At 43.4% G+C, this 18,239-nt stretch overlaps 1 protein-coding gene across 5 annotated transcripts in view; it reads right to left on the bottom strand.

Moving 5' to 3' along the window:
• The window catches only part of lrfn1 (leucine rich repeat and fibronectin type III domain containing 1), a 211,968-nt gene that overhangs the window by 64,216 nt on the left and 129,513 nt on the right, over positions 1 to 18,239 (bottom strand). The gene's annotated exons all lie outside the window — the stretch shown is intronic.

Raw genomic sequence — 18,239 nt, 5'->3', positions numbered from 1 at the left:
TATGGAGAGTGGCTCATAATAAAATCAAGCCGCTTTTCTCAGTAATTTCGAAGGCAGTTTCATAAACACTGACCTTTCGTGGCAGTCAAAAGAATAGGAGAAAGAACAGAGCGAGGCTTCTGTTGCGACAGTTGCTAAGGGAAGTTATTTTTTTATTTTAAAAAATCTTGACCACATACTGTTGAAAGGACAGCTGTTATGACTCAGTCTATCTCTTTATATGCGTGACCCTGCTCACCATTCACATGGCTTTTGACATTTGTGGGTGTATTCATGCGCCGGTGTGTGTGTGTATGCACTCCTGGCCGACCGCAAAACACTCCATTCATATCAATCCTGTAACTCGGGCGAAGGGGCTTTGAAATGATAAACAATATTAATTTTACTTGAATAAAGATTGGGATCTCTCCAAGGACTTCCCTCACGGCTTCTAACACCTTAACACCTCGCCTGTTCAGTGGATAAAGAAAAATGGAACCAATAAAAACACTGCCTTCTCCAACAGTAGAGATTTTAGATGGATGAAATCCATATCCTTTACGTAGGTGGATATATCGATAAAGTAATATGATTCCAAGATCATCTCTCACAGGAGCAAATTTCGGAGGCCTCTTGCTGCTCGCTGTTTGAACCGAAGTCTTCGTTTCGAATAAATAATGCAACTGTGGCATTATACCATAAATGCTTTCTTCTTGGCGGTGCACAAAAGGGTTTGTCATTTTAATATGTCAGAAGCCGTAAAGTTCAACGACTAAAGCCTGCACTTAGAAGGCTTAAAAGCCTAGTGACAGCTGAAACTACATGCAGTAAGACTGCAGGAGAAGTGTACATCTTTGGTTGATGGGGCAGTTAAATTGGCCGGTTAGGTTCGATTCTTAGAAGGAATTAAAGGTCTGGGGGTTTGATCAAGATCTGCAAACAGGATGTGCTGTGTACTCTTTCCAGTGTGAGAATGATTATCGTGTAAACCTGCCTTGTGTAAAGGTGTCTGCTACGCAAATAGAATGTGATTATGGGACAGAGGTAGACACGGCAGGAAAAATTAAAATAAACCAAAGGAGAGAGAGGGGAACCGTGTCCAAAAAAAGCCTTCCTAGTTTCAGCTATTCTCTTCATTCGGAAGAGAGTCTCACACTGGTGAAAGACATGCCACCTAATCAGAACGTAAGCCCAGCAGGAGGGCAGAGTACTGTGTTACCGAGCTGGAGATAGCGGCCTCCGTTAGAATAGGGAAGGGATAATTGGTTCATTTTCCGAAAAGGGGCACGACGGTGATGAGAGGCGAAGAATGAGCCCATCTCCGGTGCAAGCGTCAGACTTTGTCTCTGCCTGTCTTCGCAGGCGAAAAGCTGAGCTGCGCTCCTGACAACTGACGTCCCCTCTCGCCTTCTCGCTGTGGTGAACGGATCCTGTCTGACATGTCCCACTGATAGCCTGTCCATGATCAAGGCCCGTGCACTGGAGTCATCAGGGGGGCAAGGGTGACTCAGTGTAAGGGGTTAGGGGGCAGCAGAGAGTCAGTCTGTGGGTGGTGGGGCCGAGGTGGAGGGGGGGGGGGGGGGGGGTCAGGAGGGAGTGAGTTTGTGTTTACATTACATTACATTATTGGCATTTGGCAGACGCTCTTATCCAGAGCGACGTACAACAAAGTGCATACCCATAACCAGGGATAAGTTCGCTGAAAGACCCTAGAGGTAAGTACAATTTCAACTGCTACCTGTACAACAAAGATAAGGACAAGGGCCATTTTTTTTTTTTTTTTTTTTTTTTTGAACAAACAAACAAACAGAGCAAAAGTCACCAAAGTTAACTATCCAAACACTGCTTACCTAGCCAACTAAAATACTGATACACAAGTCACAGAGACAACAATTAAGGTTCACAGGGAGGTAGGGAGGGATGGGGAGAGGTGCTGTTTGAAGAGGTGTGTCTTCAGCTTGCGCTTGAAGGTGGGGAGGGATTCTATAGTTCTGACCTCAACGGGGAGTTCGTTCCACCACCGTGGAGCCAGAACAGACAGTAGTCGTGAGCGTGAGGTGGAGGTTCTGAGAGGGGGAGGTGCCAAGCGGCCTGTGGAGGCTGAACGAAGAGGTCTGGCAGGGGTGTAGGGTCTGATGATTTTTTGCAGATAAGCTGGGGAAGACCCTTTAACTGCTTGGAAGGCTAGCACCAATGTTTTGAATTTGATGCGAGCCATGACAGGCAGCCAGTGGAGGGAAGTAAGCAGGGGGGTGACGTGTGAGTATTTGGGAAGGTTGAAGACCAGACGAGCTGCTGCATTCTGGATGAGTTGGAGGGGTCTGATGGCAGATGCTGGGAGGCCAGTGTGTGTGTGTGTGTGTGTGTGTGGGCGGGGAGCAGGTGAGAGACAGTGTGTGTGGGGGGGGAAGGAGATAATCGAGGGGGTGAGAGACTGTGTGTGGGGGGGGCTGGTGAGAGACAGTGTGTGTGGGGGGAAGGAGATAATCATAAGCGCTCTCTGATTTTCAAGTGCACCTATCTGCGTGACCACAGGAGACCCTGAGGCCCTGACATTATCAGTCTTTATTTGAAAGTCACCCGCGAGAACAAGACCCAGCTTCATTTTTTAAGATTTTTCTGTTAAAACATTGTTACAAGACCATTGTGAATCCCTTCCTATCATTGAAAAAGGCTCACTGACATCTTGAATCACCTTCTGCCTGTTTTTATAGTCCTTAAAGATGCAATAGGTAATTTCGGACTTCTAACGGTCAAGAGAGGAATTGCAACAACAAATATGCTCAAACCACAACACTGCATCCCACTCCTGGCGCGCTGAAGTTGAAACGCCACTGGCTGAGAACCAATTTTCAAACGATGAGCTTGAATTATTGTACAGCAGTACAATGTTTTGGTACAGAGTGCCGGCCCGTCAACTGCATATTTTGACATTTTGACTATAAACAGATAGAGGGTGAGTCAACATGTCAGTGAGCCTTTTTCAGGAAGGGATTTACAATGGTCTTGTAACAATATTTGAACACAAAAATCTTACCTATTTTACCTTTAAATTCAAAATATGCAGTTGACGGGCCGACACTCTGAAACAAAACATTGTACTGCTGTAAAATAATTCAAGCTCATTGGTTGACAATTGGTTTTATTTGCTGCAGCCAATGGCGTTTCAATGTCAGCGCGTTCACAGAGAAGGGGTAGGATAAACAGTGTTGTGGTTTGAGCATGTTTGTTGCTGCAATTCCTCTCTTGACTGTTAAGAAGTCCGAAATTACCTACTGTACCTTTAAATCCTGTTTGCCGTTGCTGTCTGCTGTTTGCAGAAGATACGTGCTGAGCTTGCTCCCACTGAATGTCACTTCATACCTCTGGACTCTTATCAGCAATAAGGCATTTCGAGTTATCACCACTACCTAGTTCATCCATGAGCTGTTACAATCAACCGGAATCACTTATGTTTACGGTCCATGTTGCCATGCAAGCCCATTGTTTGGCCGATATCTCTGACCGTTTTTTTGTCTTCTTCTCATAATGGCTTCCTAGACTGTCAATGGCACAACTCTGTGCCTCATGTTGAAAAACGCCAATAACAGATTCCAAATGCAATCGAAAGCCTAAAATCAGGACTAGATACGAAAAGCTTTCTTATACCTGCACTAAGGAAGCAATTGGATGCACCTGACTAATCAGAAACAGCAGAGAAGCAAACCGTCCAATTCCTTTTGGTCTCCTAAAATGTGGGGGACTACGTATAAAAAGGGACGTGATTCCTACACGTATCTCCCAATATGGATGTAAATACCCTCAAATTAAAGGGGACAGTCTGCATTTTAACATCACACGTATTGAGTAATTTCAAATCCAATGTGCTGGACTACAAGCCAAAAGAACAGAAATTGTACCAACTGTCCAAATACATATAGACTGCACTGCACTTTAAGACATTTGTGTGGTTATCTACTAAATTAGGATAAAAGTGCATCTTAATTCCAGTTTGTCTTTAAACGCTAAGATTGCTGAATTGGAAACTGGCATCAGTACTTTGTTCAACATTTGAGATAGTGAAAAGTTCATAGAATCTTTCTCCTTTTTTGAAGTAGCAGTTGGACTTTCCCCAATAGAACTCCAACAGAGCCTTTGCAGCATTGCTGTTCAGGATTGTCGTCAGAAAAATAAGCCCCTGGTGCACCAGCTACCACCAGTTCATGTTTCCCAGCAGGTTGTCTGCCCTTTGCAAAGCCCCTGCTGAGAAGCCAGTCTAAAGATCTCTTGTAATTGGTGACTATATTAAGAAACATTAAAATAGTTCAGACTCCAACACCCATAGTGCAGTGCTTTTCTGGAGCTAGAGCCATCAACAATGAGGCAAATTTAAAAGTGATATCATAGCCAAAGCGTAATTTCTTTAAGATTGTTATGCACATTGGCACTAATGATGATGGCTGAAGCAATCGGTGATCAATAATATTCATTATAAATCAGTGTGAAGTAGCAAATCAGGTGTCTACTTCAGTTATTGCTCTGGCCCCATCCCCTCTCAGGAAGGTTGACAACACTAAATCATTTAATAATGATTCATATGATTCATGATTTTTTTTAAAAATACTCCATCTTTATTTACATAGCACTCATCTAAACAACAGTGCTTATCATAACATGGGCTATTTGAAAAGCAATGCTGTTCACCCCTCGTGGGAGCGTGCCACTCATTTAGAGTAATTTGGTCTCAGAAATTAAAATCCCTGACTCCCTAAACCCAAGGCCACGTAGCAGATCAACAGTCATACACAAATCAATGCTAGTTCCCTAAAACTGTTGTCAATAATTATCCTTTTGAGGATTGCCTATGACTCAATCTTTTAAATGAAACTATCAAAGAATCCCATTAGGGGCATTTGTTTTTATAACTTGAAAACAATTACACCCTATACAGTTACAAGTAATGTATCCAATTACATAGATAAAGATTTGATAAATTAACAAGATAAAGATTTGATAAATTTGCATAAGATAATTGAGGCCTAAGGCAATTCTTATAAATGAAGCAGTCACGGCAAAGTTGTTGAAAATCACAGAAAACTGACATTTCTAAAAAGGAAATCACCCATCTCTTAGATAATAGATCTCATACAGCAGTGGGAAGCAACTGAAATAACATGCGCAACTGTCGCAAGTAACTAGTGCTTGAAGTAAAAAAAAATTGAAATCAATATTAACAGGCTGCTAGGAGCAAATAGCCTATGAGTAAAATATTGATAGGCTGGTGCATTTCATCTGGATCGATATCTTCAGTAGAAGAAATCTCCAGGAAAAAGAGGTTGTCCGGTCCCCTAAGCTAACATAGCTAACTCAAACACCAGCTGGCTATATATGGCTAAAGTTGATGGTGATTGTCCTATGTTATATGGAAATCTGGTCAACCACAGATACCTATGCTTTGCTTGCATTCCAGTGTGCATTTTTGTGGTGAAAAGTTGTTGAAATACCATCCAGGCAAAAACCTGCCTACATTTGGGTAAAAAGTTTCAAGCTGACTAGACTGTAGCCAGGCTATATATGGATAAAACTTGAGCAATAGATAGTATTCACAAAACACGGAAGTAGTCAACTGTCACCATTTTGTTGACATAGAAAAAACGTGTTACTAGCCTGAAGCTGTTTACTGGCTTCAGTCAAGAACAGCTCCAAACCCAGCCTCCTCTCATTACATGCTGTAAACACAGCCATGTGCTTCAAACAAGCTGCAGTACAGAACTAAATTTAGAAATACAGTGAGCACCATAGTTCATTGGACAGAGACACATTTTTTTGTTATGCTTGTTCTGTACTCTAGCGCTTTGAGTTCAAAAGGATACAATGACAATGAGGTTGAAGTGCAGACTGTCATCTTTAATTTGAGGGTATTCTCATTCTTATCAGCTGAACCGTTTAGAAATGACAGATAGTGAAAAGTTCATAGAATCTTTCTCCGTTTTTTGAAGCAGCAGTTGGACTTTCCCCAAGTAGAATTCTAACAGAACAGCATTACTGTTCCGGATTGTAGTCACAAAAATAAGCCCCTGGAGCCCCTGTCTGCAATTTTTGTACTTGGTCCCCCATTTTACAGATACATACACATACAAGTGTTTGATGAATTAGCTTCACAGATGTGTTTCGTTGGGCAGGAGTATTCATTTGTATTGTTAGTGAATGTAGAAGAGAGCTGTTAATGTCTAGTCTAGCCTTTGCAATGAGGAAGACAAGTGTCGATGCAAGTTAAGCTGGCCTTCGTAAGGCTCAGAAATGAAAATCAATCAATCAGGAATATTGCAAAAAACCTGAGCATGCCCAAGTCAACAGTTTGGTTCATTGTTAACAAGAAAAAAACAACTGGTGAACTCAATTATGTCAAAAGACCCGGTAGACCAAGGAAGACCACTGCAGTGGATGACCGGAGAATATTCTTTGTGCTGAAGAAAACCCTCCTGACAGTGGCCCAACAGATCAAACTGATTTTGCAGAGCGTCGCTCTGACAAGTTTGGGTGATATGGGCTTATATTTGTTTGAAGTTGTTTGCGCTGAAGTTGTGGTGGATTTTCTATAATATTTGTATAATGTTAACGTAGCTAAATCTTGCTAGCTAGTGAGCTTGCTATTTTTGTGGGTAGATTATATGTGATCTAAGGGGTCTGAACACACTTTAATGTGCGAGGATGGCTGAAAAATCTGCTGTAGCTAACTATCTGAACTGGTGGTATTTCAGAAAGCAGGATTGTTGCACTGAATAAAGCCCATAGCAGCTTTTTACACCCATGTGCCTGATTTGGGAGAGTTTGGGGTTTCATTCAGTGCAGTTCTCTAGCTAACCCCGTAATCTAGCTTCACAAAATACCCCCAGAATGCTACTGTCAGCTGATTTTAGCCTATGATTGTTGCTTCTATGTCAACAAAATGGTGGCAGCATGTCAGTTACGTCAATCAAATACTATCTATATGGGGGTTAATCTAGTCTGTAATTTATTATTAACGCTTATTGACCTAGCTTTCCACCCCTTTAGACAATTGTGACATGCTCTCTGAAAGTCAGTCGTATTGACCCCAAAAAAGTATGTTGAACTTTAAAAACTATTCGGAAGAGGAGAATGTAAGCTTTCTAAGGATACCAAAGCTATATCTCTACACCAGATAGTTGTGTCCTGTTTCATTTTGAGTGAGTGCCATCAAACCATGTTTTTACATAAACATCAATTTATGTGAAATTGGTGATTGACTGATTATGATAGAATGGATCCCAATTGGTCAATTTCTGGTTTAGGGAGGACCCTAGTGATCAATCAATTTTATTAAGCCAAAAGAAGATATTCAACTTCAACTGTCACAGATGGAAGTCTCTCATTAACATAAAGGACTGGATGACCAACAACTTTATCTTGCCAAATTCTCACACAACATAATGGTATTTGGGCCAAAGTGCCTGAGATGTGAATATATATATATATATATATATATATATATATATATATATATATATATTTATATTAGTTCAAAGATCTTGGTGTTACTTTTGTTCCAGATCTCTCATTTCAAACAAAGAATATAGGTTCATCATTTGAGGAATATTACCAAAATGAGAAAAAATATGTCATTACACGAATCAGAAAATTAGATTAGGCTACCGTAATGCTCTTTTGTCTGGATGTCCAAATTCGTCTCGGAAGCGTCTCTGTTTAAAAATGCAGCACTTCATATTCTTACCAGAACATAGATATTAAGCTATTGCATCACATCAACCCAGTGTTAGGTTCTCCCCACTGGCGACCAGTTAAAATCTGGATAAACTGTAAATTACTCCTCAGAGCATTTAAAGCTTTACATGGGCAAGCCCCCGTGTAACTGAATAATCTATTTCTCCCTATAATCCCTCATGAACGCTCCATTCACAAGGTGCTGGCCTCCGTGTTATTACAAGAGTAAAAGTACCATAGGTGGTAGAGCCTTTTCCTAGCAATCTGCCTGCTGTTTAAAAAGTGATGTAATTCTAACAAGGATCACCCAATATGGCTGTAAATACCCTCAAGTTAAAAGGTGACAATATGCATTTTGACCTCCTATTCATGGTATCATTTCATATCCAATGTGCTGGACTACAGAGCCAAAAGAAAATAAATTGTACCACTGTCCAAATACAGTACTTGCGGACTGCAATGTATATTTAAGTAAATGCTGTGTTCATGATTGTGGTGGATGGCAGACAGTACACTGGATGTTATTTCAGTACTCAAGAGCACAGCGGTAAAAAATAGTCAATTGCAGCAGCAGATGGCACTTGTGTTGAAATTAAGAACGATTTACATTTTTACCATTATATTCAATAGAATTCCAAACCAGATGTGGTGCAACACAACAACAAAATGAGAATTTCATTTGTTGCCTTTTTTCCTAACCAAGATAAAGAGATAAAAAGTACAATCATTCTTTTTCTATCCATGCTGGAAATGGCCTGTATCAGACAGTCACCGAGCAACATCACCATACCAACATATATTTTATTTGCCTTTGTGCCATTGTGCCTTTTTTCTCCTGTACCATCCCAAGAGTTCAGCTCTGTCATCTACTATTCACCGTGATCCATGTGATCGCAGCCAGGCCTACATTACATTCCATTACATTATTGGCATTTGGCAGACGCTCTCATCCAGAGCGACGTACAACAAAGTGCATACCCATAACCAGGGGTAAGTTCGCTGAAAGACCCTAGAGGGAAGTACAATTTCAACTGCTACCTGTACAACAAAGATAAGGACGAGGGCCAAATTTCTTTTTTTTTTTTTAAACAAAGAAACAAACAAACAACAGAGCAAAAGTGACCAAAGTTAAGTATCCAAACACTGCTTACCTAGCCAACTAAAAATACCGATACACAAAGCAAGTCACAGAGACAACAATTAAGGTTCACAGGGAGGTAGGGAGGGATGGGGAGAGGTGCTGCTTGAAGAGGTGTGTCTTCAGCTTGCGCTTGAAGGTGGGGAGAGATTCTACAGTTCTGACCTCAACGGGAAGTTCGTTCCACCACCGTGGAGCCAAAACAGACAGTAGTCGTGAGCGTGATGTGGAGGTTCGGAGAGGGGGAGGTGCCAAGCGGCCTGTGGAGGCTGAACGAAGAGGTCTGGCAGGGGTGTAGGGTCTGATGATTTTTTGTAGATAAGCTGGGGAAGACCCCTTAACTGCTTGGAAGGCTAGCACCAATGTTTTTAATGCCATGACAGGCAGCCAGAGGAGGGAAGTAAGCAGGGGGGTGACGTGTGAGTATTAGTGTGAGGCCTACCGTTGAGAGACTGGCTGACGTAAGCCATAGAGTGGACTGAGACGTAAGCACTGTTGCAAGATCATGCATGGTATCTGTACTGAGCTGAGCCAGTCATGGTCTGAGTCTGACTGTCTCAGGGCTGCCCTCATGATGTGTTGGCCCTTTACCTTCTGTTCTACTAGCTATGCTGCCATAGTCTTATTCTGCCAGGGATTTTTTTTCCCCTTATTGCACACAGATGCCTCAATCTTTCCTGTTCAGCTCATTAACATATCTGAGCTTCCTAATGATATTTCCCCCTGCTTTTCCCCTGCTCAGGCACCAGCCCTGAGCTGTAGCCACAAGACCGCCTGAGCCTCCTCCTCCAGACTGACTGAGCCCCCTCCTCCAGACTGACTGAGCCTCCTCCTCCAGACTCACTGAGCCTCCTCTAGACTCACTGAGCCTCCTCCTCCAGACTCACTGAGCCTCCTCTAGACTCACTGAGCCTCCTCCTCCAGACTCACTGAGCCCCCTCCTCCAGACTCACTGAGCCTCCTCCTTCAGACTGACTGAGCCTCCTCTAGACTCACTGAGCCTCCTCCTCCAGACTCACTGAGCCTCCTCCTCCAGACTCACTGCGCCTCCTCTAGACTCATTGAGCCTCCTCCTCCAGACTCACTGAGCCCCCTCCTCCAGACTCACTGAGCCTCCTCCTCCAGACTCACTGAGCCTCCTCCTCCAGACTCACTGAGCCTCCTCTAGACTCACTGAGCCTCCTCCTCCAGACTGACTGAGCCTCCTCCTCCAGACTCACTGAGCCTCCTCCTCCAGACTCACTGAGCCTCCTCTAGACTCACTGAGCCTCCTCCTCCAGACTGACTGAGCCTCCTCCTCCAGACTCACTGAGCGTCCTCTAGACTCACTGAGCCTCCTCCTCCAGACTCACTGAGCCCCCTCCTCTAGACTCACTGAGCCTCCTCCTCCAGACTCACTGAGCCCCCTCCTCTAGACTCACTGAGCCTCCTCTTCCAGACTGATTGAGCCTCCTCTAGACTCACTGAGCCTCCTCCTCCAGACTGACTGAGCCTCCTCCGTACTCACTGCTCCTCCTCCTCCACACTCACTGAGCCTCCTCCAGACTGACTGCTCCTCCTCCTCCAGACTCACTGAGCCTCCTCCAGACTGACTGCTCCTCCTTCTCCAGACTGACTGAGCCTCCTCTAGACTGACTGAGCCTCCTCCTCCACACTGACTGAGCCTCCTCCTGACTGACTGAGCTCCCTCCTCCAGACTGAGCCTCCTCCTGACTGACTGAGCTCCTTTCTCCAGACTGACTGAGCCTTCTCCTGACTGACTGAGCTCCTTTCTCCAGACTGACTGAGCTCCTTTCTCCAGACTGACTGAGCCTCCTCCTGACTGAGTGAGCTCCCTTCTCCAGACTGACTGAACCTCCTTCAGACTGAGCTGCCTCCTCCAGACACTGTTGATTCGGCTCCAGCTCGATGCCTGTCTGCCTGACAGTGCCAATCATCCCTGTCTAGCTTCAATTACACATTGACATGATGTTATCATGTAATCGTGATAAAATCATGTCACCTGTTTAAAATAATCAGGCTTTCCAATTAACTGGTGTCAGTCGTGTTTCCGTCTCTACTCGAATGGCAACCTGAACACATTTTTTTTTAAATCACGGAACCCCAGTAACTTATAAATAGAAAAAACATATTTAAAAAAAAATGTGTGTTATGAAGGCACCCGGATAAGCAATCGATTGCCGGAGATGGCCATGTGTATTATCTGGGCATCCACCTGCTTGCTATTTGCCTGATTGAAAAGAGAGGGGTGGGGTAGGAGCAGGCAGGAGGAAATATGGCAGAGGTGGAGGGAAACAGAGGAGTAAGCGTTGAGAAAGCAGACAAAGGATTTCCTTAAGTGTGTGCTGTGCATTGTACCTTCCAGCTCGTCAAAGGAGTGAAAGGGGGTGATCAATTTTTTAAAATAGCTGTAGATATAACGCAAGAATAGAGCTGCTATTCCTTCTTCAGCACGGCAGGGCACATTAAAGACACATTAAAGAGAAGCAGACTCTGGAACTTTCTATTCAAACAATGCATAAATAAACACTGTGCAATGGATCATTATTCAAAATGGCTGTGTATGTACACGGTGCAAGCGAGATACAATGTGAGAAAGACACGGGCATGAAGAATCTTTGAGTCTTTAAAGGAGTAACATGGTGGTTGGTTGCCCTTTCTAGGTCTTTATATTCAATTTGCACAAGAGGGCATTGAAGAAACATGATGAAAGTATTAAATATGTTCGTTCTTTAGTTTTGGCGAAGTAAGCGCTTTAAATTTATCGTCCTATTTTCAACCGGTTGAGAATGTTCTCCTCTTTGTGCGTCACACCAGGATAACCACTCCCCTTATCCCTCCCCTGTAACTTGTGACCCATAGTTTACACCGCTGGCCTCCAGGAAGTGGGGGCATGTCATAGGTAATTGACAGTTCTCATTACCACGCCCAGACGGTTTGGGTAAACCTTTATGGTTGGAAATTTAGACTGAGGAAAATATGTTTAAAAATACATTTAAATGACCGAATAATAAAAGATGTATGCACATTTTGTTTTGTTGCTGCCTAAAGACAATTGGTAAGTGTCACAGTCCACCACCACGTTACTCCTTTAAGAGTACCTCTGAGTCTGGGTCAACTCTGGAGCCTAGCTAGTGAAAAAAAAAAAACAATAGAGCAGGTTAATCGGGTGTTTTAGTAGTTATAAATGGCCATGGTTCTGACTGATTCTTGGAGGGTTCTGTCATCTCCTAAACTGTTTGATACAGTTTCTGACAAAGATAAAAAGCCAAGTAGAACCAGCTATATTATTTGGCCTGAGATTCTCCTGCCCCTTTTAAGTGTATTAGCATTGAAGATCTGGGTGTGAGTGCCAATTAACCTCAAGCTGGAACAGAACTGACTCAGGATTTGGCTCCAACACAAAGATGCGCAGTGGCCTTCTTATTTTTTACTGTTGCATATTTTTCTCGGTCGCTGTTTATCAACATCCGGCGAGTCTGGCCCTCTTTAGCCGTCCTAGGCTTTGTCTCCGTATGAGCTCGGCGTGACTCAGACTTGTGTTCTCGGCAAAGACAGAGCCACGAGAGCGACTGCTCATCCTCAATAGCAACATGTGTCTATTTTTACCATCTTCACAAGCTTGGGTGGTGATGCGCACATAATATGATAGCTTCTTAAAGCAGGGCACTGACATCTATTTCGGTGGAATTTCAGAAATTAGAAAAAAAAGAAAGTTAATTTTCCAGTCAAGGGAATTATAGAAATGTACTAATGCAGTGTAAGTGTTTGTCAACGATTATTTCCGTCTCCAGAAAAAAAAAGGGCAACCATTTTGTGATTTGGAGTAATGCATTTCAGCCCTTTTATATATCTACTCTATCATTTTTACTGCTCTTACATCCTTGAGGTTCACCGCAGTTTCTTAAAGGTTCCATATTGTACACCTTTCCAGTCTTTTATTTTAGCTCCTGCTATCCATAACAAAATGATTGTGTGGTTTTAAATACCAAAAATATTCTCTATCCAGTTTCACATGTCCATTCATCAGTACCTCTCATGAGCTTTACCAAGAACAGGCTGTCTTAGTGGCTGTGTCTTTAAGGCTCATTGAAACAAGTTAACTGATTGGCTGGTGAGCTCCAATGAACTGAACCGAATCAGTGCCGATCACTTGGATTTTTACATTACATTAATGGAATTTTGCAGACGGTTTTATCCAGAGCGACGTTCAGTTGATTAGACTAAGCGGTAGTCCAATCCTCCCCTGGAGCAATGCAGGGTTAAGGGCCCAACGGCTATGCGGATCTTATTGTGGCTACACCTGTATTCGAACCACCGACCTTGCGGGTCCCAGTCGTGTACCTAAACCACTACGCCACAGGCCGCCCATTTGTTCCTGCTCCTGCTACAAGGCAGGCTGTGCCATGCTGTGCTGAAGCAAATGACTGCATCATTGGGATGTCTTAACTTCATGGAACTCCACATTGCTCACTAAAATTCACATTTTCTTCAGATAAATTGTAAGGATATATTCGGGGACAGTGCGTTTTGATACTTTCACAGTGTTTTTATAACAGCTTCAACACCTTTATAATCCACATAGCAAATTAAATGTAATTTTCCACAACATGGGACCTTTAAAAAAGAAAAGCAAACAAACTGAAATGGATCACAATCCATTAAAATATTTGTAGTCCCACGCAGAACTCTTCCTCAAAAACATCAACATTTATACTGAGTTTAAAGGCAGTAGCTTGATTGCTTCTTTAAATGCTTTTTTTTAAATCCCCTCCGTTTTCATAAATGTGCAGTGAACTCATTGTCGCTCAGACTGCAGAACCATTAATTAAGTACAAAAGCAACAGTAACCTGTTCCGTACAGAAACCTTGAAAGGCAAGGTTTTTTGTGGTTAATGTCAACCGAGTATAGATTAAACAAGCTCTTGCCTCATAGCAATGTTCATAGCAATAGCTGATTCTAAGCTCAGGCCATCTGCTATACTCCTTGTCCTATGTTTAATGATACTTGTTTCTTTGGGTTTACAAAGACCACTTTCTTTCTTTTGCTAAAGATCCCTTTCATCAAATGGGCTTCCAAATTAAGAATCACAGTCATCTCAAATAAACAGAAACAAATGTACCAGGCTATAATTAAAATGGCATACTCCATTTTCAGACAATTAAAGATGTTGAAGTTTATTTGAACTTTTCGGGAAGCATTGAAGTAGCAATTACGGCTTGTTAATTTATCAATACAAACTGAGGACGACAAGAAAGTGTTGCAACACAACCAAGACAGTAAAAATCTCATTTGCCTTAAGTTATATTTGCTCTTAAAGAGCTCCTAAAAGAACTCCTGTGAAAACCAAAACCTTGCTATGTATGTCCCTGACAATTGTGATTTTGCATGCAAATCGAATAGGGCTTTAATTATATGGAACCAGTTGCATGTTAATGACCCTTTCAAAGATGGATTTTTTTTATTTCCTTCCAGAACTACCCCAATGCCTTTTCCTTGCATTACAAGACGTACCTGAGAGAGTCCCTATCAATGTCATATAAAAAATGACATCAATAAAACTATATCACAAATTAAATCTTTCAGTTAATATCAGTGCTTTCCAAAATAGGTTTTCTCAACGAGCTCCCAACTCTGGTGAAGGTCAGAAATGTCCCAAACGTGATAAAGTTGCCAAGTATTGTTGCAGTGTTATAATTTACTTTTCATTATTTACAATGAGCGCCCATAAAATTAGGCCTCTTGAAACAGAGGAGCAGGATATGAATGCATTTTTGGGCATAGTTTTGCATTGAACAGCTCTCACTTGTGAGTTGAGGATGAACAGCAAAAAGACACAATTTAGCAATAATTGTTTTCAAAATCAACATTGTATTTTTAGGAGTTCAATACTGAAAAGCTCTCACTCAGCAGGAAGTTGAGGACTTTATTAGGTATTTATTCGACTTATGTTTTAGACTTAAGTCTTCTGCTGCTGTAGCCTATCCACTTAGAGGTTTGATGTGTTGCATTGAGATGGTCTTCTGCACACCACTACTGTAATGTCTGGTTATTTGTGTTCCTGCCACCTTCCTGCCAGCTTTGACCAGTTTGGCCATTCTCCTCTGACGTCTCTCATTAACAAGGCATTTCTGTCTGCAGAATTGCAGCTCACTATTTTTTTCAAACAATTCCCTGCAAACTCTAGAGACTGTTGAGTGTGAAAGTCCCAGGAGATCAGCAGTTTCTGAGACTATTACCCTGTCTAGCACCAACAATCATTCCAAGATCAAAGTCACTTAGATCACATTTCTTCCCCATTCTGATGGTTGATGTGAACATAAATCGAAGCATGACCCATATATGCATGATTGTATGCATTGCACTGCCGCCACACAATTGGCTGATTAGATAATCACATTAATAAGTAGGTGTACAGATGTTTCTAATAAAGTGCTCAGTGAGTGAAAAGCAAAAAGAGACAATTTTGTAAGAAGTGTTTTCACAAGTATGGCACATACTAATATCTCACATTTTAAGAACTAGCTGAAATTGATTATAAATCCAATCTGACCACAGTGGAACTCTGTTAGAATTGAATTAACACTGGGCATTTTACCGTGTTGGTACATCTGCTCGTTAATGCAAATAGCTTGCCTCCAAACAGTGAATCATGTGGCTGAAACTCAATATATAAAGCATGCAGACATGGTGAAGAGGTTTAGTTATTGCTCAACCAAGCATTAATGAATATAATTACCAAGTGTTATATACACACACACTACAGGGCTAAACCTATTCCCTGGACAGAATGAAAGACACTTATGTAAGTATGGCAAAATGACATGCTTTCCTTTGATTCTGAATGTTTCTTGTCTAAAAAGAGCCCTGCATAGACAAAAACGCTAAATACATGGACTAACGATAAGCAGAAACCTTGTTTGAAGAAGGGCAAAACCAAATAAATGGCCGCCCCCGTTTCAACATGTAAGATTGATTGAACTCTTAATACACTGGATAAGCAGAAACCTTTAGAAACATGTTTCGAAACAAGAGGGGCAAAAGTATTGTTTCCCCAGACCGCCCCCGTTTCAACACGTAGGATCATGGATTTATCTTTTGTTTAATCCCGTGTAGGTTGATACTGCCTTCGCCAGTCACCAAAGCCCCAGAAAGCCTGATGCCTTCACATCACCGCACGGGTGAACTAAGGACGACGACGTGTCCCCTCGGAATCTTAAAAGACCGAAAGAGGGGCGAGGGAAGCTCGCTAAAAGTCGGCGGTTACATCCTCAAAAGAAGCGTAGCGCCCCGCGGCCTGGCTCTCGCCAGCGTGCCGTCTCTGCCGCTCAGACGATAACGCGAGAGGAGCAGCCCTGTCGAAAGGTTTACCGCGCCGTCCAAAGAGCTGAAGATTCGCGACAACACTGGGGAAATACAAAGCCAAAAAAACCCCCCAAAAAAACCAGACAGCCGGGACCCGAAGCGGTGGTGGCGTAGGGGAACGTCCCGCTTCCCGGGTGTCTGTCAGCGATAAACAGGCGGTGGAGGAAGATGGGTCACGGCGTTTGCCCGGGGACGCCCTGTCGGCTCTCGGGGGAGCCAAGCTGCTGAGGGGACGCTGTCGCGTTCATCACGAGTTAGCAGACTGGCCCAGGGCCCTGCACCCCCCAACCTCCCCCCTCACCACAGCTCGCTGAGGCCTCCACCAGCCAGGAAACTGCAGCTGTGGACTCTCCCCTATGCTCCTGGGAGAGGCACATATACAGAAGCATTGGTACTGATGGTGCTGCACGTATATGGTGCTTTTATCCAAAGCGCTTGACGAATAATTCACCCATTCATACACACACTCGCACACCGATGGCGATAGGCTGCCATGCGACGGAGCTATTGGGGGTTAGGGGTCTTTCTCAGGGACGCGAGATGACCAATTTTACTGATGCAAAGACTGAGGTGGAAAGTCCTAAAAGTACACAGTAAAGTAAAAGTACAAACTAGTATTTTCTTCCAATCACCTGGGCTAAAATCACCTGGAGGAAGAACTAATGAGTGAAATCACCTAGCTGAGTTAATGGGTGGGAGAAACACATTGCAGGACAGTACTTTCTGACCCCCGGACATTCCACCTCTGAACGTACATACCTTTGTGTTTTTATCGATTGGTTTGTGTACTGCATATCTGGCTGTTGATGCACCCCTCTGTTCCCCATGTTTTTCCAACCTGCCACTTGATAATTCATCCTATCAAAACTGAGTAGATGTAAATAGTTACTGAGCTGGCCCCCATACCGATTAAAAAGTGAAACGATTTTGGAGGGACTGTATTCACGTCTGGTCTGCATTTTAACGTCTCCAGTTGCCTAATCCTTTTAGTGCCCCTACCTGAGATGGCTTCAGGCTTCAATGCAAAGCTAGCTTCATGATGCAAGGAGGATTAGTGAATAACTTCCTGTTAACCAGAAGATACGATTCCTCAAAAAGAAGAAAACACTGAATCGTAAATGCATAACAGCCAGTCAGAATGTCAGAATCTGACTGGTCAGATGCATATCAGCCACCCTTAAAGTCAGAATGGTCGCTCTACCGTGTCAAGTGGAAATGATAAAAACGATTTCCTGTCCATTCCGTATTCGGAGAATATGCAGGCCCATGCAGAGCGGATGACCGACAGAGATAGCACAATCTTTTTTTTAAAAGAGGGGATGAGAAACAGGGTGGGGAGGGGAGGAAGGGAGCAGGGCAGAAGAGTTTTAGCTCATTAGCTGTGTTCTCCTTCGTCTCTCTCCATTGAGTTGGGGAGGCAAGGGGGTTTTCAGCACAGTAACCTCTGGACCGCAGAAGCTACAGGAGTTCTGAAGGCGGGGGGTCAGTCAGTTTGCAGCTTGTTAGAAAAGTTGTCCACAAACTTTTTTTCCACCCCCCACCCTCTCATTGTCAGTTTTGATGGCACGTGACCTTTTATAAGGCCATTTGCAAAAGCTGGAGTTTTCACTACTGATACTTCTCGGCATCCATTTTGTATGTATTTATGTTTTCACGGGGGTTAGAGTAGTAGAGCTCTTTCTCCCTGTTGGGGGCGGTCCGGATCTTAGAGTGTGGCGTGACGCCGCGTCTCGGAAAACAGGACGAGGGACGCCTGACCGAACAAAGGAGCGTTATCTCTTCGCCGCGAGATCGACTGAACCCGCCGTCGGCGCGCGACGGCTACGCTCCCGGCACAGCGGCGGGGAATGCATCAGCTGCCCGGCCGCTGCCTGCACTTCCGTTTCATGTGAGTCTCTGGAGGCATAAATCATTTACAGAGGAGAGAAAATACAGAAATCTCGCTCCGACGCTTATTACTTTTTCTTTACGGGCCCGGGATTGCGGAGCCGTGCTCCTTGTGGTCTCCGTGCTGCCGCGGGCCTCTATGATTCA

Source organism: Conger conger, chromosome 13 (assembly GCF_963514075.1).
Source record: "Conger conger chromosome 13, fConCon1.1, whole genome shotgun sequence".
Lineage (NCBI taxonomy): Eukaryota > Metazoa > Chordata > Actinopteri > Anguilliformes > Congridae > Conger > Conger conger.
This window is presented reverse-complemented; position numbering and strand designations above follow the sequence as displayed.